A 26,025-nucleotide genomic window follows, 5' to 3' on the forward strand; every position below is an offset into this window, starting at 1 on the left:
AGGTAATTTTTTAACTCCCCTTTCACGGCCCGGGGAGCTGTAGGGTCTCCTCAAGGACAGGAAACCATTGAGGCTTGACTGAGGGCTTCACCTTTTAAACCTGTAGGGTTTCTCGTCCTTGGGGCGGATCCCTCTCTCCTTGGGTGCTGTCGTGGGGAAAGGGAAAAAAAAAAAATCAAATACTCACCTCACCTGCTGCCGCTGCTCTGGACTCCTCAGCGTTGCCGTCTTCCTGCTCAGCAGAGTGCGTGGTGGAAAGAAGTCATCGCGCCCTCTGACCTGAGATGTCACAGTCAGGAGACGCGGAAGACACCAGAGCTGTGGAGGCACGGGGAAGAAGTAAGTATTGTGCCGGCCAGGGCCCTGAGCAACGGGGGGCCCATAGCGCCCCGGGGTGCCCGACGGTGAGTGGGCCCAGGCACTTGCCTGGGTGTGGGGGGTACACAGTGCAGGTGATTGCTATGGGGCCCCCACGGCTCACGGGCCCCATAGCAGTCGCGTGGCCTGCTGCCACTGGCGGTACACCACTGGGTATGTGCATACATTCAGGATTTGCTTGCAGAAATTTCTTCAAGTTTCTGCACCTCTTGGCAGCAAAAACGCTGCGGAAATTCCGAGCGTTTTTTGCATTCCCATGTGTTTTTGCATGCGCTTTTTCCAATGCATTGTATAGGAAAAACGCAGGCAAAAACACACAAAGAATGGACATGCTGCTCCTTTTTCCTCACATGAAATTCTGTAAGGAAAAATCCTGATCGTCTGAACAGATCTTGCAAAAACTCATAGGAAATGGTGGGATAAGATTTGCAATGCATTTTGGGGACCAAATCTGCGCGGATTTACCTCATCAAAAATGCACCGTGTGCACATAGCCTAACTCAAAACTACAAACACTGATTATACAAGACGGATTTCTTCACCTCAGGTATCTTATTAAGGGTATATGCACATGTTGCGGATTTGCTGAGGCTTTGACGGTGGAGAATTTCTGCATCTAATATGCAAATTAATTGCGGTTTTTACATGCGGTTTTGCAGTATGCGTTTTTTTGATGCGGTTTTTATGCATGCGTTTTTCATGTCTTCATGTTAAAATTTGCAGAGTTTCAGAGAATAGGGGTTTTTTAAACAAACTTTATTGATCAACATGTAGCGTTTTTATGTGTGTTTTTGCTGTGGAAACACTATTGAAACACACATGCGTTTTTTTTTAACGCATGCGGATTTTCCTCATCTAATGAGAATCTATGGGGAAAATCCGCATGCGTTTCCATAAGAGAAATTGATATGCTGCGGTCTGGAAAGACGCACCTCATGTCAGTTTCCGCAGGGTGCACAAAACCGCATAGTGGGCATGGGATTTCTAGAAATCCCATCCACTATGCTGTAATATCTAAAAATGCAGCATCAAAACCGCAGCAAATCCGCACCGTGTGCACATACCCTCAAGGGGTTGTCCACTACTATTGAACATAGGCCTATGTATTTTTATGATGAAAATAAGTTTCTTTGTAAATACCTGGCGCTGGTGTTACTGCCTGTGAGTGGCGCCATCACTGGCCACTCACAGGCATCACGTGACCCCGGGCTGCAGCTGGCTCTGACATCCGCTGACGTCACGTCATGATTCCGGATGCAGCTGGGGGTCTCTCTCTTCTGCATTCCACCGGTGGCTGCTGGGTTACCATGCGCGTCACACCCAGCATCCACCGCACGCTTTCTCTCCCCATTTATCGGGAAAGCGCGTGGTGGATGCTGGGTGTGACGCGCATGGTAACCCCGCCCACAACCCAGCAGCCACCGTGGGGACTGTGTCACTGATGTCACACCTCACTTCACGTGACATCAGTGGAGGGAGTCACATGATGCCTGTGAGTGGCCAGCGATAGCGCCTCTCACAGGCAGTAACACCAGAGCACGGTAATTACAAAGATACTTCTTTTCATCATAAAAATACATTGGCCTATTTTCAAGAGTACTGGACAACCCGTTTAAACAGGACACTGCCTGTAGTTTACTTAGCAAAATCCTGCTGACAGGTTCGCTTTAAATTCATGGATGGCCCACAGAAAAACAGATATTTTCTCTCTTCTCCATAGTGTCCAGCAGATATAAAACCTGCGATTGGTATTTTTCTCTAAATTTGCACCAAACATGAGCAACACAAAGATCCCCTGAGGCAGCTGAGCCGGCAGGAGAATAAAGTACTTCATCAATCACTGTCCTGCAGAGAGGAGCGGACAGCGGCCACTCAGAAGAGCTGATCGTGTAGAGGTGGCAGCCGGTTACTGAGCACGGACTAATCAAAGAAATGAATCATGGCAGCCGGTTACTGAGCACGGACTAATCAAAGAAATGAATCATGGCAGAAAGTTACTGAGCACGGACTAATCAAAGAAATGAATCAGAGCCGATCCCAGGAGAAGGCTGCAGAGCTAGTAGAGTCATGTACATCGGGTGTCTGCATACAAGGAGGGGGTGGCACGTCTACCATCTGTGTACAAGGCGGATCAGAAGCCTGCCATGTCTAATTTAATGTACCTGACTGAGGCTGAGTTCACACGATGCGTATTTCATGCGTTTCCGCGGCGTTTTTGCAGTTGCGTAAGGCTGCATTCACACACTGCTGTCATTTTGCAGCTTTTAACCACAACACTCCTGTACCACTTTTTCCCTGCATAATCACTTTATCTAGCAGATAAACAGCTGTGTTGCTTAAGTAAGTCTATGTGCTTTTCCTGAGCATTTCTGCATCTCCCTGGCAGAAAAAACGCATGTGGATTGTACATGCGGATTGTACATGCGTTTTTCCTGCCAGGGATAAGCGGATGTGAGGTGTTCTTCACATGCATTTCCGTCAGGACCTGCTGACGTCAGCGGTCGCGTGACCAGTCTCATAACTAAATGACGTCACCGCAGGTCCTTCTAATCTACCGCGAGCTGCCGGCAAGCCGAGACAAGGATACCGGGGGCCATCAGAAGGTAAGTATAATGTTTTTTTTTTTGTTTTTGTTTTTTACACAGATACTATGGTACCCGGGTCCGGAGGAGAGACCCGGGTACCATCCGCACATTGAAACGCATGGAGTGCGCGTGTACAGATCCAGTGATGCGGATGTCATATGTTCCAATGCAAGTCAATGGCGGCGAAAACGCAGCGCTTCCGCAAAATAATTGGTAGTGCTGCGGATTTTTCCTCAGTGAGGCTGAGTGCCCACGTAGCGTTTTTCAAGCGTTTATGCTGCAGAATTTCTGCAGCGGAAACGCTTGTAAAACGCTAGGTAATCCGCACCCCATGGTTCCCAAGGGGATTCTTCCGCAGCGTTTATGCTGCGTACAAAAATCCGCAGCATGTCATTTAATTTTGCGGAAGCGCAGCGGAACTCCCGCCATTGACTTACATTGAAACGCATAGAAACCGTGTCTGTACATTTGTACAAGCGGCTTCTATGCGTCTCTATGTGCGGATGGTACCAAGTTCTGGAGGAGAGAAGACTCTCATCCAGACCTGGGTACCAATCTACCTGTTAAAAAAGAATAAAATAACAAATAAAGTTTATACTCACCTGTCCGACGGCTTCTCTCTGAATGCCGGCATCGCTTGAGGACCTGCGGTGACGTCACAGTCATGTGACCGCAGGCCCTTCACCGCTCTGTCTCGCGATATGCCGGCAGCTGGGAACCAGACGGGAACGAGCGCTGCAGCCACGCCGGGGCCTCGGGGGTGAGTATAGCTTTATTTGTTTTAATTTTTACAGTTCACACTATATAAATCCATGCCGGTTGCATGGATTTATACAGTGTGACCTAGTTGTCAAGCACTTTCCAAGTGATGCTATCGCCTGGAAAGCGCTTGTCTATCTGCATGCGGAAACGCATGTGAATCCGCATGTGGATCCGCATGTATTCTGCAGGAAAAACGCATGCACAATCTGCATGTACAATCTGCATGCGTTTTTTCTGCCAGGGAGATGCAGAAATGCTGCAGAAATTTTCTGCTTCATTTCTGCATCGTGGGCACATAGCCTGATAATCCGCAGTGGAAATTTCCCCAGCATGTGCACAGCACATGTGGATTATCATTGGGGAACATGGCAGACCTTCTACCAAGTGTTTTTTAAGCGTTTCTGCAGCAGAATTGCCGCTGCGGAAACGTTTAAAAACCGCATAGTGGGCACACAGTCTTAGAGTTGTAAAGTCACGCAGTCTTGCATGTGAAAGAGAAGTTTCCCTACAAGCACTACATGGCAACTTTGGCAGTGACACTTGTGCAACCAAATTTCTCTAGATCTTGGTTACAATATAAGTGAAAGGGGTTGTATTGCTACAAGCAAATCACAAAAAAAAACATGCCTGCACTCAAGTATGTTAATGAAAAAAATAAAAGTTATTGATCTTGGAGAAGGGTGACACAAAATAGTTTTTACTGTGCAAAAGTAATCAAACAAAAAAAAAGTAATAAAAAATAATTTGTATCACTAATGATAGTGACCCACAGGAAAAAGGGGAAAAAAGGCATTTTCCCAGTAATAAGTGCTCGGTAGCCCATCAGTCTACATAAAGCACCATTACCAGGCTGTCAGGTACTCACCAACCCTCTTACTTCCACCAGTTCCTGAGTGACTGATTCTGCAGCATGTTGGGGGAGGGACTGCAGCACTTGTCACATGACCTCTACTTGGTGGAGGGAAGCTAAATTTCCCACAGGATTCCTGAATTTTCCTGTGAGCTGCCCATATGAGCCACACCTCCAAAATAACACCTGTTCTGGTATGAACAGCACCAGGGGTGGACATATCATTAGTAGTGTTGAGCGATACCTTCCGATATCAGGAAATATCGTATCGGATTGGATCGGACCGATACTCAGAAAGTATCGGATATCGCCGATTCCGATACAGGAAACCAATGCAAGTCAATGGGACAGAAATATCGGAATGAAAATAAACCCTTTCTTTCCTTGTAGGTTAATTCTACATGAAGTAAAACAACTAAGAATAATGTAGAATGTATTATGCGAAAAGCCGGCAATTCATCAGCGCATACACCGGTACCCGACAATTTATAACAGACAGAATAGAGCTTCACACATAGATTAGATAGATAGAAACATGTCAGTCACATATATATGAAGTACTGTGACAGTGTTGCTTACTGTACTTGTCATTTAGTGTAAAGGATTTATTAAAAAACATAATAGCGTTTTCATGCACCGTCTCTTTAAAAAAGCCGGCCGGCAATTCAGCAGCTGTACCCGACAATTTATAACAGACAGAATAGAGCTTCACACATAGATTAGGTAGATAGAAACATGTCAGTCATATATATAAGAAGTACAGTGATAGTGTTGATTACTGTACTTGTCATTTAGTGTTAAAATAAAGGATTTATTTAAAAAAAAATTGGCGTGGGGTTCCACTTAATTTTAGTCTCTAGCGGAGGTTAAGCAGACGGCTGGGGCAGATGTTTGAAGCCTGGGAAGGGGGTAATACCCACGGAGCTTCCCAGGCTACTAATATCAGCCCCCAGCTGAATACATAGCCTTTATTAGCTATTAAAATGGGGGACCCCCCCAAAAAATGACGTGGGGTCCCCCCTAATTTAATAGCTAGCAAAGGCTAGGCAGACAGCTGGGGGCTGATATTAATAGCCCAGGAAGGGAGCCATGAATATTGGCCCCCTCCCAGGCTAGAAACACCAGCCGTCAGCCGCCCCAGAAATGGCGCATCCATAGGATGCGCCAATTCTGGCACTTAGCCTCGCTCTTCCCACTGCCCTGTAGCGGTGGCAGTGGGGTAATAGGGCTGGGGTTGATGTCAGCTTATAATGCCAGCTGACATCAAGCCCAGGTTGGTAATGGAGAGGCGTCTATAAGACACCCCCATTACTAACCCCATAGTCAAAGTTAAAAAAAACACAAACACCCAGAATAAAGTCCTTTAATTGAAATAAACACACAATTCTTTATTGTTCTAAATTAAACCATACTTACCGTCACGCCCATTCCAGCTGAAGCCAACGATCTCCTGCAATAAAAGAAAAATAATAAACCAACATCATCCTTACCTTTCCATGGTTCCCACGATGGCTCCAGCTCTGCTACATCGAGATGACAGGCTGGACCGCAGCAGAACGCTGCCATCCAGCCTGTCATCCCGTGGACACTGAGAAGCGCAGGCATGCTTGCGCTCCTCAGTGTCTCTCTGTGACGGCATCCAGATGAGCCGAGTTCATGTCCAATGAACTCAGCTCACCTCATGCACGTCACTGACAGCGTGGGAAAATTCTCACGCTGAAGCGCTGAGTGCAGGAGAATTTTCCCACGCTGTCAGTGACGTACATGAGGTGAGCTGAGTTCATTGGACATGACCTCACCTCATGCACGTCACTGACAGCGTGGGAAAATTCTCCTGCACTCAGCGCTTCAGCGTGAGAATTTTCCCACGCTGTCAGTGACATGCATGAGGTGAGCTGAGTTCATTGGACATGAACTCGGCTCATCTGGATGCCGTCACAGAGAGACACTGAGGAGCGCAAGCATGCCTGCGCTTCTCAGTGTCCGCGGGATGACAGGCTGGATGGCAGCGTTCTGCTGCGGTCCAACCTGTCATCTCGATGTAGCAGAGCTGAAGCTGTCGTGGGATCCATGGGAAGGTAAGGATGATGTTGGTTTATTATTTTTCTTTTATTGCAGGAGATCGTTGGCTTCAGCTGGAATGGGCGTGATGGTAAGTATAGTTTAATTTAGAACAATAAAGAATTGTGTGTTTATTTCAATTAAAGGACTTTATTCTGGGTGTTGTGTTTTTTTAAATACTTTACTAGAAATTCATGGTGGTCATGTCTAATATTGGCGTGACCCCATGAATTTCGGGCTTAGGGCCAGCTGATAATGCCAAGCTGGCCTTAACCCCTTTATTACCCAGTGAGCCACCGCACCAGGGCCCTGGATGAGTTGGGTACAGCGCCAGAAGATGGCGCTTCTATGAACGCACCATTTTCCGGGGTGACTGCGGACTGCAATTTGCAGCGGATGGGGCCCAGAAAGCTTGGGCCTCCCTGCGCTGCGGATTCCAGCCCCCAGCTGCCTAGTTGTACCTGGCTGGACACAAAAATAGGGCGAAGCTCCACGTATTTTTTTTTTAATTATTTCATGAAATTCATGAAATAATTAAGAAAAAAAGGGCTTCCCTATATTGTTGTGTCCGGCCAGGTACAAATAGGCAGCTGGTGGTTGGAGGCAGCCCGTTCCTGCCTGCTGTACCTGGCAGGACCCAAATATAGTGCGAAGCTCCACGTCAATTTTTTTTAAATTATTTCATGAAATAATTTTTTTAAAAAAGGGCTTCCCTATATTGTTGTGTCCAACCAGGTACAAATAGGCAGCTTGTGGTTGGGGGCAGCCCGTTCCTGCCTGCTGTACCTGGCTGGACACAAATATAGGACGAAGCCCCACATCAATTTTTTTTTAATTATTTCATGAATTTCCTGAAATAATTTAAAAAAAATTGACGTGGGGCTTCGCACTATATTTGTGTCCAGCCAGGTACAGCAGGCAGGAACGGGCTTCCCCCAACCACCAGCTGCCTATTTGTACCTGGCCGGACACAACAATATAGGGAAGCCCTTTTTTTCTTTATTATTTCATGAATTTCATGAAATAATTAAAAAAAAAAAATATGTGGGGCTTCTCCCTATTTTTGTGTCCAGCCAGGTACAACTAGGCAGCTGGGGGATGGAATCTGCAGCGCAGGGAGACCCAAGCTTTCTGCCCCCCCCCCGCCGCTGCAAATTGCAGTCCACAGCCACCCCGGAAAATGGCGCGTTCATAGAAGCTGGATGCTGTACCTGGCTGGCATACAAAACTATGGCAAAGCCCACGTCAAAATTTTTGGGAAAAATTAATTAAAAAATAAATAATAATTTAGGGACTGCATCTTTATTAACTCCTCAAATGTCATTTAGTGTTAAAATAAAGGATTTATTAAAAAAAAAAAATTGGCGTGGGATCCCCCATAATTTTAGTCTCTAGCGGAGGTTAAGCAGACGGCTGGGGCAGATGTTTGAAGCCTGGGAAGGGGGTAATACCCACGGAGCTTCCCAGACTACTAATATCAGCCCCCAGCTGAATACCTAGCCTTTACTAGCTATTAAAATGGGGGACCCCCCCAAAAAAATGACGTGGGGTCCCCCCTATTTTAATAGCTAGCAAAGGCTAGGCAGACAGCTGGGGGCTGATATTAATAGCCCAGGAAGGGTGCCATGAATATTGGCCCCCTCCCAGGCTAGAAACACCAGCCGTCAGCCGCCCCAGAAATGGCGCATCCATAGGATGCGCCAACTCTGGCACTTAGCCTCGCTCTTCCACGCTGCCCTGGTGCGGTGGCAGGGGGTAATAGTGCTGGGGTTCATGTCAGCACCAGCTGCCATGAAGCCCAGGTTAGTAATGATGGGCGTCTATAAGACACCCCCATTACTAACCTACAAAGTGTTAAAAAGAAAAAAAACACACTACATCCAGAAAAAAATAATTTATTTGAAATAAAACACACCATTTTATTTAATTCTTAGTTTACTAAAAAAAAATAGTTACCTGTCCACGTTCCTGCGCTGATCTCCCATGCACAGCTGTCACATCTGGAGATGGTGACAGCTGTGCATGGCTGCTGTAAGCTCACACTGCCGGGAACACGTCCGCTCCCGGCCACTGACTGAGGTCACCGGAGTGCATTCAGGCAGCGCAGCTCCGGAGACCTCCTTTACGGCAGTGCTGTACCGTGGGAATTTCTCACGATACAGCAGGGCCGTAAAGCAGCTAACCGGAGCAGCGCTGCCTGAACTCCGGTGAACCCGCTTATGCAATGACGGGGCTGCTTTACGGCCCCGTCATTCTAGCGGCGGCAGCGGTTCAGAGCGGTCACATTCTATGTGGCCGCTCTGAACTGGAGATCATCGTGGGACACTCGTGGACTACTACGGAGGGGTAAGGATAAGGTTGTGGTTTATTATTTTATATTTTATTACAGGAGATCGATGGCTTCGGGGAATTAGGTGTCTAGGTGAGTATAGATGTAGTTTTTTATTTTTTACTTTATTTTAGGTGGCAATCGGCGGGGTCAGGTAATGTATGAACTAATTTATTGTAGGCAACCACTGGCCACCAATGACATGTATTTAACATTTATTGGGGACACAGTAGGGCAATTTAAATAGCAGGATCAGGCTGATGGGAACTACTGCTCCCATCGAGCTGATCCTGCTGGCACGAGTGGACGGGGGACAGACATAGGCCGATGGGAGTAGTAGTGTCACATCGGCCTATGTCTGCCTGCACGCACACACCCGTAGACATCGCACAGACACCGCACACACCCCCAGACATCGCACAGACACCACACACACTCGCAGACATTGCACAGACACCGCACACACTCGCAGACATCGCACAGACACCGCGCACACACTCGCAGACATCGCACAGACACCGCACACACCCGCACACACTCGCAGACACACGCACAGACACCCCGCACATACCAATCATGACGGGCTGATGGTCTGGGAGGTGAGGCAGACCTGTGCGGCCGTGGGAAAGTTCATGTGAGTTCATGCAGTCAAGCATGAACTCACATGAACCCTCCGAGGGCACCGCGGCGACTTCAAATGAACAGCTGATCAGCATCACCTGATACCTCAGCTGTTCATTTGAAATAACCAGCGGGAAAGCGCAGCACAGAACGGGAAAGCCAGCGGTGAAGTCTTTTCACTGCCGGCTTCCCCGCCCGGGTCCTTCGCTCATCGCTCCTTGGTGCTGCGCTCCCCGCCCGGTCCTAACTTACGATCGGGATGGGGGGAGCGGAGCATCGGGGTGGGAGGCTGCGGGGAAGCAGTATGGGGCTGTGTGTTTGTTTAAAAGCCGGCGGCTTTTTACCACGCGCCGGCTTTTAAACAATCAGGAGAATTCTCCCACGCTGGGATGGCATTCTGATGACAGGCTGGATCTCAGCTGAGCGCTGCCACCCAGCTTGTCATCCTTCAGAGACACTGCAGAGCGCAGGCATTATGGGAACTTCCGATTCCGGTATTCGATATTGTAAAAGTATCGGAATTAAGTATCGGAATTCCGATACCGCGAATATCGGCCGATACCCGATATTTCAGTATCGGAATGCTCAACACTAATCATTAGTGCAACCTGTGAGGTTGCACAGGGGCTCAAGAGGTAAGGGGCCCCATTTCTACCCCCAAAGCAGGTACAATTTTGCATTTTAGGAGCTTTTGGGCTGCAAAGGGCCCATATATTGTTCTTGCACAGGGGCCCTTTTCTGTTTGTGTCGATGAGTGAGCAGCACTTACAGATATGGTGAGATACAGTGCCATGTTTCTAATGTTTTATCAATAAGGTATTGTCTCCAATTTATTATTGCATTGGTGACAGTTTTTAGTCGAGTTTGTGCTTTTTTTTTCTTTGCACCCTATTCATCTTCCATTTGCATCTTCTTTGAAGTTTATTTTAGCTGTTTGCTTGTTATTTTTTTAAGTCTGCCAATGTGAGCGGAGTTTAGTATGTGTGTGTGTGTATATGTATATATATGTATATATATATATATATATATATATATATTATTATTTTTTTATTTTTTTTTTTTTTAAGATGTTTTTGCCTGATTCAGCAATTGTGACTTTTTGATAAGTTGCAAACTTTGTTCAAAAAATGTACTTTGGCATCCCCAGAGTGATTTTATGTAGACCAACTATTTGGTGCAATTTATGTAGCATTTTGTGAATGACGAGTTTAATGTGTCACATTACAAACCCTTTGATCAGCTCTCCTCCTCTCCTAGCACTGTGGGCTCTGCTGTACTGCCCTTCCCCCAAACTCTGTCCTGAGATGAGAGCCCAAGGTGTTAGTATCACAATTATGTCTGTCATGCTCAAGCAACTTGTGATTACCCTGCAGTGAGATCAGTGCAGGGTGTTGTTACATCTCACATCGGAGTAGCTCAGAACCGGCGGGTAACTCCTATGTGAGACATGATAACAGCCCTGATCTCACTGCAGAATGATTACAAGTTCAATGAGCACAGCAGACATAAATGTGGTTTCTGACACTCAGCAATCAGGATAGCTGATAGAAGGGTTTGTAATGTGACACAGATAAACTTTGCTGTGCTGACCCTCCCCCACACTTACTCATGCAGGATGTTTGACCAGAAGATCAGGGCTGTCTGTTATTATAGGTCGCATGCACTGAGAAATCTGATCTAAGCTATGGTGGGGACCATAGGACCATTTTTTATTTTATCCAAAATTCATGAACCATGTGCGCCATTTTGAAGAATTTGGCACAAAAATAGCAATGAATACCACAAGACAAAGAGAAGGAACATAAAAAACAAACAAACAAACAAACCCACAAATGATGAAACAGGATCTTTGTTTTCCCCTCCAGATCCCTTTGTAAAATATAATAATTCCCTCTCCCAAAGAAAGATGTAATTTACACCACAAATAGTTTATAAATGCAACTCCCCCCTATAAAAAGTGCTTTCCTAAGGCAATGGTGAGTGAAAAATTAAACTTGTTACTCTAGGAATGAAAAAAATCTCTGACCTCAAGGCCTAAAATAGCTACGCTTTTTTTATGTACTGTATACTTGTGACATGTAAAAAAAATGACTTTCACATGTGTGAGCGATCACTGTCAGTTTAAAAAAGTTTTGACACCGGCTCTTTGAAAGCGCAGGCAGAGTATGTACAGTGGCACGAGCAGGCAGCATTTGACGCGCCCCCCTGGGACCGTGGGGTTACTCGGTAGCCGGGCCGGTCAATTCTTTTAGGATAGTCACGGCAGCGTGACCCGGTCCATGGCCCCAAGCGGTCAATAACAAAGGAAACGAATAAAGCTTTGGGGATAAAGTATTGTGACGCCACCCGTGGCATGCGGCTATAGGTGGCCGCCGCTGCTGTTCAGATCCGCTGGGGCCGTTGGTGACGCAGCAGAGATGGTTCAGCTCTCCATGGGTACAGCTAGGCCCTAGGGCAGTTAAATAGGTGATTTTAGATGTTGTTGGTGTAGTGCAGGCAGGTGTCACAGCAATTAAGTCAAGGACACAGCAGGGTGCAGTCTTCAAGTTTTTACTCACAGTTTTTACAGTGCTCCAGGTTACAACTGCTAGCTATGTTATAACAGCCCACCGAGTCCTGTGTCCTCCGGGGAAGTGATCCAGCCAACTCTCGGATAAATTTGGTACACTTGATCATGACCCCCCTTCTCGTGTACCTTCCCGGGTCATCTCTATGCGCTCGCCCTCCTGCCCTGCGCCTCACACACAGTGTCCCGAGCCAGTGGCCGCGGGCCTTGTTGGGCGACGTCCTCTCTGTTCCCTTGGTCCTATATGGCCATCTTTTCAGCGAATGTGTGTGGTTTTGGCTACGGCACTTATAGATATCGCAGCCTCCGGTTTGCTAGCTGAGTCTTGCAGTCCTCCACTAGTCTGGGGCCGGTCCCCCTACTGCGACCTGATCCCTTGACAGTTGGCGTGAACTCGGGTGCACGGGTGGACTCCACACTTCCCATGCCCCTAAGATCCTTTCTCTGCCTCTGGAGCCCTTCTGACTCCCTCGCTCCTCCTGTTCTTTCTCTTACTCGGCCCCTCTGACTGGACCCCACTCCTCAACGGTCCTCTCTCACTGCGCACTTGCTCCTAGGACCCCTTCTCTTTTCACTCCCTGTGACAGACTCCGGTCACCAACTGCTCTGACTGACTAACTGACTTTCTAGATCTTTCTACCTTTCCTTTTATACTACCTCTCATGTGACCCACGTCACCAACTGTCACTCTACGTGGTCCCCTCTACCTTCAGTCCTTCCTTCAGTGCTCCCCTAAACTACTTCCTCCACCCACCTCCTCTACCTAGTTCCCCCCTCCAGACAGGGACAGAGGGACTGTGCTCTCCTTCAGGAGCAATCTCGCCCTTCCCTACTGGAGTGATGTGGTGATGGATGTGAGTCCCGGGTAGTGCTCCCTCCTTACCAGAGAGTGGGGTACCACACCTCTGGCTGAGATGCAGTACCTCTGTGGCAACTGGACCCGCAGGGGCGCCACACATTCATTACCTGAACCGCTGCGACACACATCAAGAAGAACACAGACATTGGTACGTCATGATGTTCATTGTGGGCGGTGACAGCACGCTCTGCTCTCCCACACTTGTAACGCCGGCTGCAGCTGTGACAGGGTGCTCTGAACTTTCGCCATTACAATGCCGGCTGTGGCTGATGGTTCTGGACTGGAGAATGCTGGTCCTATGGGCACAGGGCAGTTACTGCTCCAATGTGAATTGAAATTATTCTTGGTTTGGGTGAGTGTTCCCCGCCTTGGCCTCCTATATGAAATATATCCCGCACTCTCTGCCTCCTATATGACGTATATGCCGCACTCTCTGCCTCCTATATGACGTATATGCCGCACTCTCGGCCTCCTATATGACGTATATGCCGCACTCTCTGCCTCCTATATGACGTATATGCCGCACTCTCTGCCTCCTATATGACGTATATGCCGCACTCTCTGCCTCCTATATGACATATATGCCGCACTCTCTGCCTCCTATATGACGTATATGCTGCACTCTCTGCCTCCTATATGACGTATAGGCTGCACTCTTGGCCTCCTATATGATGTAAAGACCGCAGTCTCGTTGCACACTGATATATACAGCATAATAAATTGTATAGTATGGTGCTGTGTTTATATAGTATGTTATGTAGAGGTGTGTATGTATAATATATATATTTTATATTTATGTTGTGACAAAGTCAATGGTAAAGTGCTGGAGGGGAGATGTTTCCCTGAGGCTGTTGGCGTCCGTGAACTAAAACCATTAAATTTCCTCCAGCATGATGTTTGTTGAGAGGGGTTAAGTATATAGTAAAAGGGAGTGTTTTTTGTGAATGGCCATTGCGAAGGTTGGGAGGCCCTTCACCATATCTCTCCACCTCAGGGTGTGGTCTGGGGGAGTTTAAATACTCGGCCAGCTGAGGTATTCTTAATTCAATGTCTGGAGAAGTAAGCTCCAGAAGGGAGCTTGTGTTTGTTCCTGAACCATGGGAAGTTGCTGAACTCCCAGCAGGTGAAGCCCTGCTACTACAAGGACTGCGTTCTTTCTTACCATGTTTTCCTGTTTTGCCCAGCGGGCTGTGTTTATTTTTACAGACTAAAGTTTGGTTTATGCCACACTATTAATAAACCAACCAAAAGTTTAAAGAGACAGCATACCTGTGTCTACCTCCGTGTGCATCCGAGTGCTACCACTTTATATATGGCGGCCATTTTTCCGAAGCCCACTTCAAGGAAATCTACGAGAAAGGGGACTACGCTCACCGGCACCAACATCTTATGGGAGCACATGGCCTGCAGCATCTGGTATTATTCTGTATATATGCTCTGCACAGTACCACTTTTCCTGTCCTGTATACTGGGTGTAATTCTCAGTATCTGTATTAGGCCACGGCCCCACTATCAGTATTCGGTTAGTCTTTTTTTCTCAGGAGTGGGAACCAAAACCAGGTGAGGAACAATCAGAGAAAAGGTATAATAAATGCAGAATTGGTGACTTGTTTCTATTATACCTTTTCTCTGATTGTTCCTCACCTGGTTTTGGCTCCCACTCCTGAGAAAAAATACTGACCAAATACTGATAGTGGGGCCGTGGCCTTATTCTGTATATATACTCTGCACAGTACCACTTCTCTTTTCCTGTATACTGGGTGTAATTATCAGTATCTGTATTATTCTGTATCTATACACTGCACAGTACCACTCCTCTTGTCTTGTTGTCGAAGAGCCGCATTGGAGTTCGGGAGGGTCATTATTGGTATATAAATTTCTATATTCCTATGGGCAAATAAAAATAAATCTTGAAAAACCTGTTTAAATGGGTTATCCTATGGATAAGGAATAACTTTGCAAATCACTGGGGATCCGACCCCTGGGACCACCACAATCCGGAGAAGCAGAGCCCTGAAGAGCGCCATGTAAATAGAGCTGTGGACAATCATGCGCACTGTGGCGTTATTCACATGTGGCTCTTCAAATAACTCCTTTAAGAGAGTGATGAGGGTCACGACAAAGCAAAATTCACTGATCATGGGGTGTAGAGTGTTTTAGTACGTGGGGTTTGTGTAGCACTGTTGCAGGGCTGCTTTTTTGTCACAGTCCGGCCCTGTACGGGGGCCTTCTGGGCATCCGGTGCCGTTGACAGTGCGACTCTGGGGCCCACCTCCCGACGCGCACTTTCTCCTCCGTACTTATCGTGCATGCAGCATGAGTCAGACAGTGGTGATCCCCGTGGCCCGCCCCCAGTCTGCAGAGCGTGGCACAGTCTTTCACTGCGTGTTTTCCCGGCTGAGGAGGAAGGGACTTGCTTCAAGCAAGCCGGACGGCCCCCATACTGAGAGATTCTAGCTCTAAAGCCCGGTATTTTACTGCTAAAAAATTTATAAAATAATTTTTAATTTTACGCTTTCTCCTCTGAAAATGGCAAGTCCCAGCATGCCCTGTGAGATTCAAACCTTCAGGGCCTGCTAGGAGTTGTAGTTTTGTTAATGCAGTGGTGATACGGGGACAGATGCAGCATCAAAAGTCATTCAGACTTTAAGGCTACTTTAACACTTGCGTTGTGAAACCCGGAGGCTCTTCTGTCTGGGAAGAGCCGGACGGATTTCACAAGATCCGGCACTTTTCTGATACAGCAAGATGCTCCCACTTACTATAATGGGAGGCCGGTCGCGAGCCAGCAAAACAGGCGGCTGGAAATCGTAGCATGCTGAGGTTTGATGTCCCGTTGTTTTGCTGGCTCACTGCTATATACGGTTGGTCTTGCATTATAGTCAATGGGAGCATCTGGCTGCATCAGGTGAATCCTGTGAAATCCGTCCAGCTCTTTCCAGGCAGAACAGCCGGGCGGATTTCATTTCCCAACCACTATGATAAGAGACAGAAAAAACAGGTAAATGTCAGACTAAAGTGAAGCAAATGTTCACCAGAGTCTCCACATGGAAATGTTTATTGGAAAGATTATGCTTTACACCTCCACATATTGACTCTTATAGGCTACTGCTCAATTGGGAAAGCCCCCAATATGGGTGGATAGATGGTGGCATGGATGGTTCACTTCTAGTAGACTTTTCCATTTGAAGATGTTGGATAACATTCTGCTTCACTTTGAATATTGTTTAACCCCTTTACTCCCGAAGGTGGTTTGCACGTTATTGACCAGGCCAATTTTTACAATTCTGACCAGTGTCACTTTGAGGTAATAACTTTGGAACACTTCAACGGATCAGACTGATTTGAAGATTTTTTTTTTCGTGACATATTGTACTTCATGAAAATCGGAAAATTTATTTGATATGACTGGCATTACTTTGTAAAAAAAAATAAAAAAATATAGGAAATTTGGTGAAAATTTTTAAAATTTCCCAATTTTCAAACTTTGAATTTTCATGCCCTTAAGCCAGAGAGTTATGTCACACAAAATAGTTAATAAATAACATTTCCCACATGTCTACTTTACATCAGCACAATTTTGGAACAAATTTTTTTTTTGTTAGGAAGTTATAAGGGTTAAAAGTTGACCAGCGATTTCTAAATTTTTCCAACAAAATTTACAAAACCACTTTTTTTTTTTTTAGAGATCACATCACATTTGAAGTGACTTTGAGGAGCCTTTATGACAGAAAATACCCAAAAATAACACCATTCTAAAAACTACACCCCTCAAGGATTTTATCAAGGTGTATAGTGAACATTTTGAACCCAGAGGTACGACACAGAACTTGATAACATTAGGTCATCATATTGAATATGTTGTCATTAGTCTTGAGAGCAAGTGCTCGCTACTTGAGTTTGCATGGTGTACTCAGGTGTGTACTCAGGTATGCACCAAGTATCGCGAGTGCTCGAGTGACATGCTCGAGTCCCTGCTCCGCATGTTTCACGGTTGTTAGGCACCCAAAAAAAAAAAAAACATGCAGGGATCGCTCTTGTATGGTAGGCAATCCCTGCATTTTTTTTTGTTTTGTTTTTTTGCTGTATAACAGCTGCGAAACATATGGGGCGGAGACTCAAGCATGTAACTCAAGGACCCACGAAACTCCGTGCATACCCGAGCACCAAATGCAAACTCAAGTAGCGAGCACTTACACTCAACACTAGTCGCCATATCGTCATAATTTTTTTTTTTCTTTTTCTTTACTGTTGAAAAAATCCCAACCCTAACCATAATCCAAACTGTAACCCTAACCCCAACACAATCCTAACACAACCTTAATCCTAACCATAACACAACCCTAACCCGAGGAATCCTGATTAGACGACTTTATTCTACGGGTCGGAGCAATTACAGTGATACCAGATTTATATCGGGTTTTTATGTTTGGCAGCTGTCACACACTAAAAGATGATTCTTTTTTTTTTTTTTTTGCAAGGGCTAGTAGTTTTTTTCATCGCCATATTTTGAGAGCTATAATTTTTCCATATTTCAATCGACAATCTTGTAAGGTTTTGTTTTTTGCAGGACAAGTTGAAGTTTTTATTGGTACCATTTTCGGGCACATTTTTTGATTTTTGGGAGGTAAAATAAACAAAACCCAACAATTCTGAAATTGTGTGTGTTTTTTTTTTTTTTGTTTTATGTCGCTCCGCGCGTGGTAAAATTGATAAGGCAGCTTTATTCTTCGCGTCAGTACGTTTACAGCTGTATCACATTTATATTGTTTTTTTATGTTTTGGCACTTTACACAATAAAAACGATTTTATAAAAAAACAACATTTTTTTTTGCATCGCTTTATTCTGAGAGCTATAACTTTTTTATTTTTCGGCTGATGGCGGCTTGTTTTTTGCGGGACAAGATGACATTTTCAGCTGTACCATTTTTATTTACATTTGTCTTGTGTTTTATTCCACTTTTTGTTTAGTGGTATGATGATAAGGCATCTTTTTTGCTTAGTTTTTTATTTATTTTCATACGGTGTTCACTAAAGGGGTTAAATAGTGGGACAGTTTTATAGGTCTGGTCGATTTTTTTGGATTCTGTTTTTCTTTTTTATATATCTATATATTTTCACAATTTTATTTTAGTTTTTTCACTTTTTTTACTTTGTCCCACTATGGGACTTTCATTTTTTCCAGGCTAATTGCTTGCATACCATAGGGATGCATAAGCATCCCTATCCTATGCAGGCTGTCAGCACTGCACTGACACAAGTTAGTTAGATCATGCGCAGTGCATGATCTATCTAACATTGCTGGTGCCTGTTGACATGGATGTTGTCATGACGACATCGGGTTATCATGGCAACGATCGTCTCCGATCCAAGGTAAGAAAGACTGTCTTGCCTCTGCCTGCTCCCAAAATGCTGCGATCGACTTCGATCGCAGCATTTTGGGGGTTAATGTGCCAGGAGCGGTGTGAGACCACGCTTGGCATCGATTGCCGGGTGTCAGCTGTCAGAATCAGCTGACACCCAGTGGCAGTCGCTCCCGCACAGCCTCTGCGTGGGCACGATCACCGAGGCGTAATGATATGTACCTGGTCATTAGGGCACAGGAACGGATTACTACACCTCACATCAGAAAGGGGTTAAGCTGGCTGAGGGACTGGATGATTTTCCTAGGACAAGGAATGTCCATGTGTAAGAAAAACTGCTACTGGTTGTAAATTATAGGTTCCATCATCAACTATAATAAATAAGTTGCTTAACAAGAAACATTGTTATAGTGCAGTGTACACTGTATAGTGCACACTGTATAGTTAGCTAAAAGGCACACATTTTAGTGAGAGAGGATGAAAAATGAACAAGTAATAAAACCGTTTATGGTGGCTATAGGGTGGGCTCCTAGAGTCAATTCCACTGGTGGGCCCTAGACAACCCAGGCCACGCCACTGCTATGGGGCACTCCCATCATTCTTCCTCAGTGTCTGACGTGTCAGAGCAGCGGGCGCGATGATGTCATTACAGAGCGCCCGCTCTTCTGAGATGTGCAGCGCTTCATACCACACGCTGAGGAGACCGGAGCATTGGGCCGAACAAGAAGAGGTGAGTACTGTATTTATATTTTTAAATCAGTGACTGGTGGCCATAATAGAGTATGGAGGACCATGCGGGTGCATTATATTGTATACAGGACCATAGGGGTGCATTATACTGTATGAAGGACTATGGGGGTGCGTTATATTATATGGGGGTGCGTTATATTGTATGGAGGACCATGGGGGTGCGTTATATTGTATGGAGGACCATGGGGGTGCGTTGTATTGTATGGAGGACCATGGGGGTGCGTTGTATTGTATAGAGGACAATGGCGAGTACATTATGGTCTATGGAGGACCATGGTGAGTACATTATAGTATGTGAGGGTTATGTGGGGGCTATTATACTGTATGCAAGCAATTATACAGTGTGAAGGTTTGTGTGGGATCCATCATACTGTGGGGGAGCCATTATACTGTTTGGAGAGCTAGTGCGGGCCATTATACCGTGTGAGGCCATTATACTGTATGTAGGCCCACTATACTGCATGAAGGTCTGTGTGGGGGTCACAGTTGGGGGATCATACTGCGTTGGGTTCACCATACTTTGCCTTGGGAGTTGAGGTGGGGTACAGTAGGGTCATTATACTGTGCATGATGGGGGTATCGTACTGTGTTTGGGGGGGCACTCTTGTTGGCATCATACTTTATGGGGGCGATGAAAGAGTAATCTAGGATTCAGCATAAGAAAATTACAATGTAAAGGCTGGAAAGTTGTGAGATATGCTCTTCTGTGACCCTGACAATTGTTTAATTTTTATTTTGTTATTTTGGAGGGTGAACCGAATTAGAACTTCTGCTATGGGATATATATATATATATATATATATATATATATATATATTTAGTACAGACCAAAAGTTTGGACACACCTTCTCATTTAAAGATTTTTCTGTATTTTCATGACTATGAAAATTGTACATTCACACTGAAGGCATCAAAACTATGAATTAACACATGTGGAATTATATACTTAACAAAAAAGTGTGAAACAACTGAAAATATGTCTTATATTCTAGGTTCTTCAAAGTAGCCACCTTTTGCTTTGATGACTGCTTTGCACACTCTTGGCATTCTCTTGATGAGCTTCAAGAGGTAGTCACCGCAAAATGGTCTTCCAACAATCTTGAAGGAGTTCCCAGAGATGCTTAGCACTTGTTGGCCCTTTTGCATTCACTCTGCGGTCCAGCTCACCCCAAACCATCTCGATTTGGTTCAGGTCTGGTGACTGTGGAGGCCAGGTCATCTGGCGTAGCACCCCATCACTCTCCTTCTTGGTCAAATAGCCCTTACACAGCCTGGAGGTGTGTTTGGGGTCATTGTCCTGTTGAAAAATAAATGATGGTCCAACTAAACGCAAACCGGATGGAATAGCATGCCGCTGCAAGATGCTGTGGTAGCCATGCTGGTTCAGTATACCTTCAATTTTGAATAAATCCCCAACAGTGTAACCAGAAAAGCACCCCCACACCATCACACCTCCTCCTCCATGCTTCACGGTGGGAACCAGGCATGTAGAGTCCATCCGTTCACCTTTTCTGCGTCGCAGAAAGACACGGTGGTTGGAACCAAAGATCTCAAATTTGGACTCATCAGACCAAAGCACAGATTTCCACTGGTCTAATGTCCATTTCTTGTGTTCTTTAGCCCAAACAAGTCTCTTCTGCTTGTTGCCTGTCCTTAGCAGTGGTTTCCTAGCAGCTATTTTACCATGAAGGCCTGCTGCACAAAGTCTCCTCTTGACAGTTGTTGTAGAGATGTGTCTGCTGCTAGAACTCTGTGTGGCATTGACCTGGTCTCTAATCTGAGCTGCTGTTAGCTTGCGATTTCTGAGGCTGGTGACTCGGATAAACTTATCCTCAGAAGCAGAGGTGACTCTTGGTCTTCCTTTCCTGGGGCGGTCCTCATGTGAGCCAGTTTCTTTGTAGCGCTTGATGGTTTTCGCAACTGCACTTGGGGACACTTTCAAAGTTTTCCCAATTTTTCGCACTGACTGACCTTCATTTCTTAAAGTAATGATGGCCACTCGTTTTTCTTTACTTAGCTGCTTTTTTCTTGCCATAATACAAATTCTAACAGTCTATTCAGTAGGACTATCAGCTGTGTATCCACCAGACTTCTGCAGAACACAACTGATGGTCCCAACCCCATTTATAAGGCAAGAAATCCCACTTATTAATCCTGACCGGGCACACCTGTGAAGTGAAAACCATTTCTGGTGACTACCTCTTGAAGCTCATCAAGAGAATGCCAAGAGTGTGTAAAGCAGCAATCAAAGCAAAAGGTGGCTACTTTGAAGAACCTAGAATATAAGACATATTTTCAGTTGTTTCACACTTTTTTGTTAAGTATATAATTCCACATGTGTTAATTCATAGTTTTGATGCCTTCAGTGTGAATGTACAATTTTCATAGTCAAGAAAATACAGAATAATCTTTAAATGAGAAGGTGTGTCCAAACTTTTGGTCTGCACTGTGTATATGTGTGTGTGTGTGTATATATATACGTATATATATATATAATATACATTGCTTAAAAAAATAAAGGGAACACTTAAACAACAGAATATAACTCAAAGTAAATCAAAGTTCTGTGAAATCAAACTCTCCACTTAGGAAGCAACACTGATTGACAATCAATGTCACATGCTGTTGTGCAAATGGAATAGCCAATAGATGGAAATTATTGGCAATTATCAAGACACACTCAATAAAGGAGTTGTTCTGCAGGTGGAGACCACAGACCACATCTCAATACCAATGCTTTCGGCTGATGTTTTGGTCACTTTTGAATGTTGGTTGTGCTTTCATACCCGTGGTAGCATGACACGGACTCTACAACCCACAGACATTGCTCAGGTAGTGCAGCTCATCCAGGATGGCACATCAATGTGAGTTATGGCAAGAAGGTTTGCTGTGTCTGTCAGCGTAGTGTCCAGAGGCTGGAGGCGCTACCAGGAGACAGGCCAGTACATCAGGAGACGTGGAGGGGGCCATAGGAGGGCAACAACCCAGCAGCAGGACCGCTACCTCCGCCTTTGTGCAAGGAGGAACAGGAGGAGTACTGCCAGAGCCCTGCAAAATGACCTCCAGCTGGCCACAAATGTGCATGTGTCTGCACAAACGGTTAGATACCGACTCCATGAGGGTGGTATGAGGGCCCGACGTCCACCAATGGGGGTTGTGCTCACAGCCCAACACCGTGCAGGACTCTTGGCATTTGCCACAGAACACCAGGATTGGCAAAGTCGCCACTGCGCCCTGTGCTCTTCACAGATGAAAGCAGGTTCACACTGAGTACATGTGACAGAGTCTGGAGACACCGTGGACAGCGATCTGCTGCTGCAACATCCTTCAGCATGACTGGTTTGGCAATGGGTCAGTAATGGTGTGGGGTGGCATTTCTTTGGAGGGCCGCACAAACCTCCATGTGCTCGCCAAAGGTAGCCTGACAGCCATTAGGTACCAAGATGAGATCCTCACACCCCTTGTGAGACCATATGCTGGTGTGGTTGGCCCTGGGTTCCTCCTAATGCAGGACAATGCTAGACCTCATGTGGCTGGAGTGTCAGCAGTTCCTGCAAGATGAAGGCATTGAAGCTATGGACTGGCCCGTCCGTTCCCCAGACCTGAATCCGATTGAGCACATCTGGGACTTCATGTCTCGCTCCATCCACCAACGTCACGTTGCACCACAGACTGCCCAGGAGTTGGTGGATGCTTTAGTCCAGGTCTGGTAGGAGATCCCACAGGAGACCACCCGCAACCTCATCAGGAGCATGCCCAGGCATTGTAGGGAGGTCATACAGGCACGTGGAGGCCACACACAATACTGAGCCTCATTTTGACTTGTTTTAAGGACATCACATCAAAGTTGAATCACCCTGTAGTGTGTTTTTCCACTTTAATTTTGGGGGTGACTCCAAATCCAGGCCTCCTTTGGTTAATAAACTTGATTTCCATTGATGATTTTTGTGTGATTTTGTTGTCAGCACATTCAACTTTGTACAGAACAAAGTATTCAATGAGAATATTTCATTCATTCAGATCTATGATGTGTTATTTGAGTGTTCCCTTTATTTTTTTGAGCAGTGTATATTTACACACATACAGTGCTGGCCAAAAGTATTGGCAACCCTGCAATTCTGTCAGATAATACTCAGTTTCTTCCTGAAAATGATTGCAATCACAAATTCTTTGGTATTATTATCTTCATTTAATTTGTCTTCAATGAAAAAACACAAAAAGAATTGTCCTAAAGCCAAATTGGATATAATTCCACACCAAACCTAAAAAAGGGGGTGGACAAAAGTATTGGCATTGTTTGAAAAATCATGTGATGCTTCTCTAATTCGTGTAATTAACAGCACCTGTAACTTACCTGTGGCACCTAACAGGTGTTGGCAATAACTAAATCACACTTGCAGCCAGTTAACATGGATTAAAGTTGACTCAACCTGTGTCCTTGTGTGTACCACATTGAGCATGGAGAAAAGAAAGAAGACCAAAGAACTGTCTGAGGACTTGAGAAGCCAAATTGTGAGGAAGCATGAGCAATCTCAAGGCTACAAGTCCATCTCCAAAGACCTGAATGTTCCTGTGTCTTCCGTGCGCAGTGTCATCAAGAAGTTTAAAGCCCATGGCACTGTGGCTAACCTCCCAAGATGTGGACGGAAAAAAAAAATTGACGAGAGATTTCCTTGATGGTTTGGGGTTGCTTTGCTGCCTCTGGCACTGGACTGCTTGACCGTGTGCATGGCATTATGAAGTCTGAAGACTACCAACAAATTTTGCAACATAATGTAGGGCCCAGTGTGAGAAAGCTGGGTCTCCCTCAGAGGTCATGGGTCTTCCAGCAGGACAATGACCCAAAACACACTTCCAAAAGCACTATAAAATGGTTTGAGAGAAAGCACTGGAGACTTCTAAGGTGGCCAGCAATGAGTCCAGACCTGAATCCCATAGAACACCTGTGGAGAGATCTCAAAATGGCACTTTGGAGAAGGCACCCTTCAAATTTCAGGGACCTGGAGCAGTTTGCCAAAGGAGAATGGTCTACAATTCCAGCAGAGCATTGTAAGAAACTCATTGATGGTTACCGGAAGCGGTTGTTAGCAGTTATTTTGGCTAAAGGTTGTGCAACCAAGTATTAGGCTGAGGGTGCCAATACTTTTGTCTGGCCCATTTTTGGAGTTTTGTGTGAAATGATCAATGATTTGATTTTTGCTTCATTCTCTTTTGTGTTTTTTCCTTGCAAGCAAATTAAATGAAGATAATAATACCAAAGAATTTGTGATTGCAATCATTTTCAGGAAGAAACTGAGTATTATCTGACAGAATTGCAGGGGTGCCAATACTTTTGGCCACCACTGTACAGTGAGGCATATTACATGCAGGGGGGGGGGGGTTCAGAGGAAATATACTTTGAAGATATAGGGATAGTATGGAGAGATGAGACTATTCTGGTGCCACTAGTGGTCAGCTTCTCCCTGCACTGCTCTAGTTGATTGGCAGGTCTCTCCCATGGGCGTAAATGGGGAGAAACCTGTTAATCACTTGGAGCAATGCTGAGATAAGCCAGGAGGGGGCGGCACTATTTAGTTTCGTTTCTCCCTATATGTCCTGTGTTCCCCGTAAATATGGGTGGTGACGTAACCACATGTATGTGATTTTTAAACCTATGGTCACATTCCAACTAATTTCATCTGGATTCTCTTCTATTGTGAGAAGCTGGTTGAGACTAGATGGCATGTGACTGCAAGTATAGGTCAGTATTTTACCTTAGTATTTGTAAGCCAAAACCAGGAGAGGAACAATCAGTGGAAAAGTATAATGGAAACACGTCACCACTTCTGTATTTATCACCCACTCCGGGTTTTGGCTACAAATATGGATGTAAAATACTGACCAAATACTGAACTTCTGAATGTAGGAGGATTTGGACCAGAGTACAAACCTTTCTAAGACTGTGGTTTTTCAGGTGTCTTTAAATTTTATCTGTTCAGTACTTATAACAAGATAAGATTTTCTTAAACTGCCCACATACCTTGTGTAATGTTTTTGTAACCACACCACTCGTTGTGAACACGGGGAAACGCGGTGCCATCATCCACCCTGAAAAAACAGCATGTTAGAAAGCAAACAATAACATTAGCACCTCCTGTTTCAGGTGAACTTACAATAGTAAACCTGCCATTTACAGCAGTCGCACATTTAGACCCCACTCCAGTGTGCAGTCAGAGCTGGAGGTCTCTCCTGTTCCCAGTTTCAGTCTAATTCACAGCCCCATTGTATCTTTTGTAGACCTTTATAGAGTGTTCCCATTATTCTGCACTTCCAGATTCCGATACATTACCATTTTATAAGAAGAGATCACAGTGAAAATGGATCATTAAAATACATTCCAACATATACAGGAATGGGTTAATGCTCTTTTAAACAAAAGTTCTAATAATGGCAGCTATGGATGTCTGCTGTCTGTGTGCAATGTAACAAGAATGGCTTGAATGCCACTGACAATACAGAACCCAGCAAATATGTCAGTGTATGTTCTTACCTGCCGCCCGGTGATCTCCTCCTCCTCCTCTCTGAGATGCTTTCCCTCTACACTCAGCTTTTATAGGACACTCTGGTTTCAGATCAGCAAAAACGAAACTAAAATAGGTTTCATTTCTGTTATTTTGGCTGCAAAGTTTCATTTAAAGAGATGGGCCTTTTTTTGTTCATCATGTGTTGGGGATGTGGTTTTGTAACACTTGGTAAAAGTAAGTTTTACAGCTTCTCTTAACTTCACCTGCTGCTCCGGTTCTAAAACTGACAGACAATGGAGCTTATGACAAGGACCGTCCGTCAGCATCATTTACTTGAAAAACAGCTTTCCCATATGCAGAGTTATCACTGTGTTGTCTGTAGTGTTACATAGGATTGC

At 45.2% G+C, this 26,025-nt stretch overlaps 1 protein-coding gene across 1 annotated transcript in view; it reads right to left on the bottom strand.

The window, feature by feature from the left end:
• The window catches only part of LOC141172400 (sacsin-like), a 140,387-nt gene extending 114,642 nt beyond the window's left edge, over window positions 1-25,745 (bottom strand). The window contains exons 1-2 of the mRNA XM_073656557.1: window positions 25,654-25,745; window positions 25,144-25,211 (exon numbers count right to left, since the gene is read on the bottom strand). The gene's annotated coding sequence lies outside the window, so the exon portion shown is untranslated. The remainder of the gene's footprint in view (window positions 1-25,143; window positions 25,212-25,653) is intronic.
• Between the last annotated feature and the right edge of the window lie 280 nt (window positions 25,746-26,025).

The sequence above is a fragment of the Phyllobates terribilis genome, unplaced genomic scaffold (genome assembly GCF_046119375.1).
Source record: "Phyllobates terribilis strain yellow unplaced genomic scaffold, ASM4611937v1 Scaffold_12__6_contigs__length_324123572, whole genome shotgun sequence".
NCBI lineage: Eukaryota > Metazoa > Chordata > Amphibia > Anura > Dendrobatidae > Phyllobates > Phyllobates terribilis.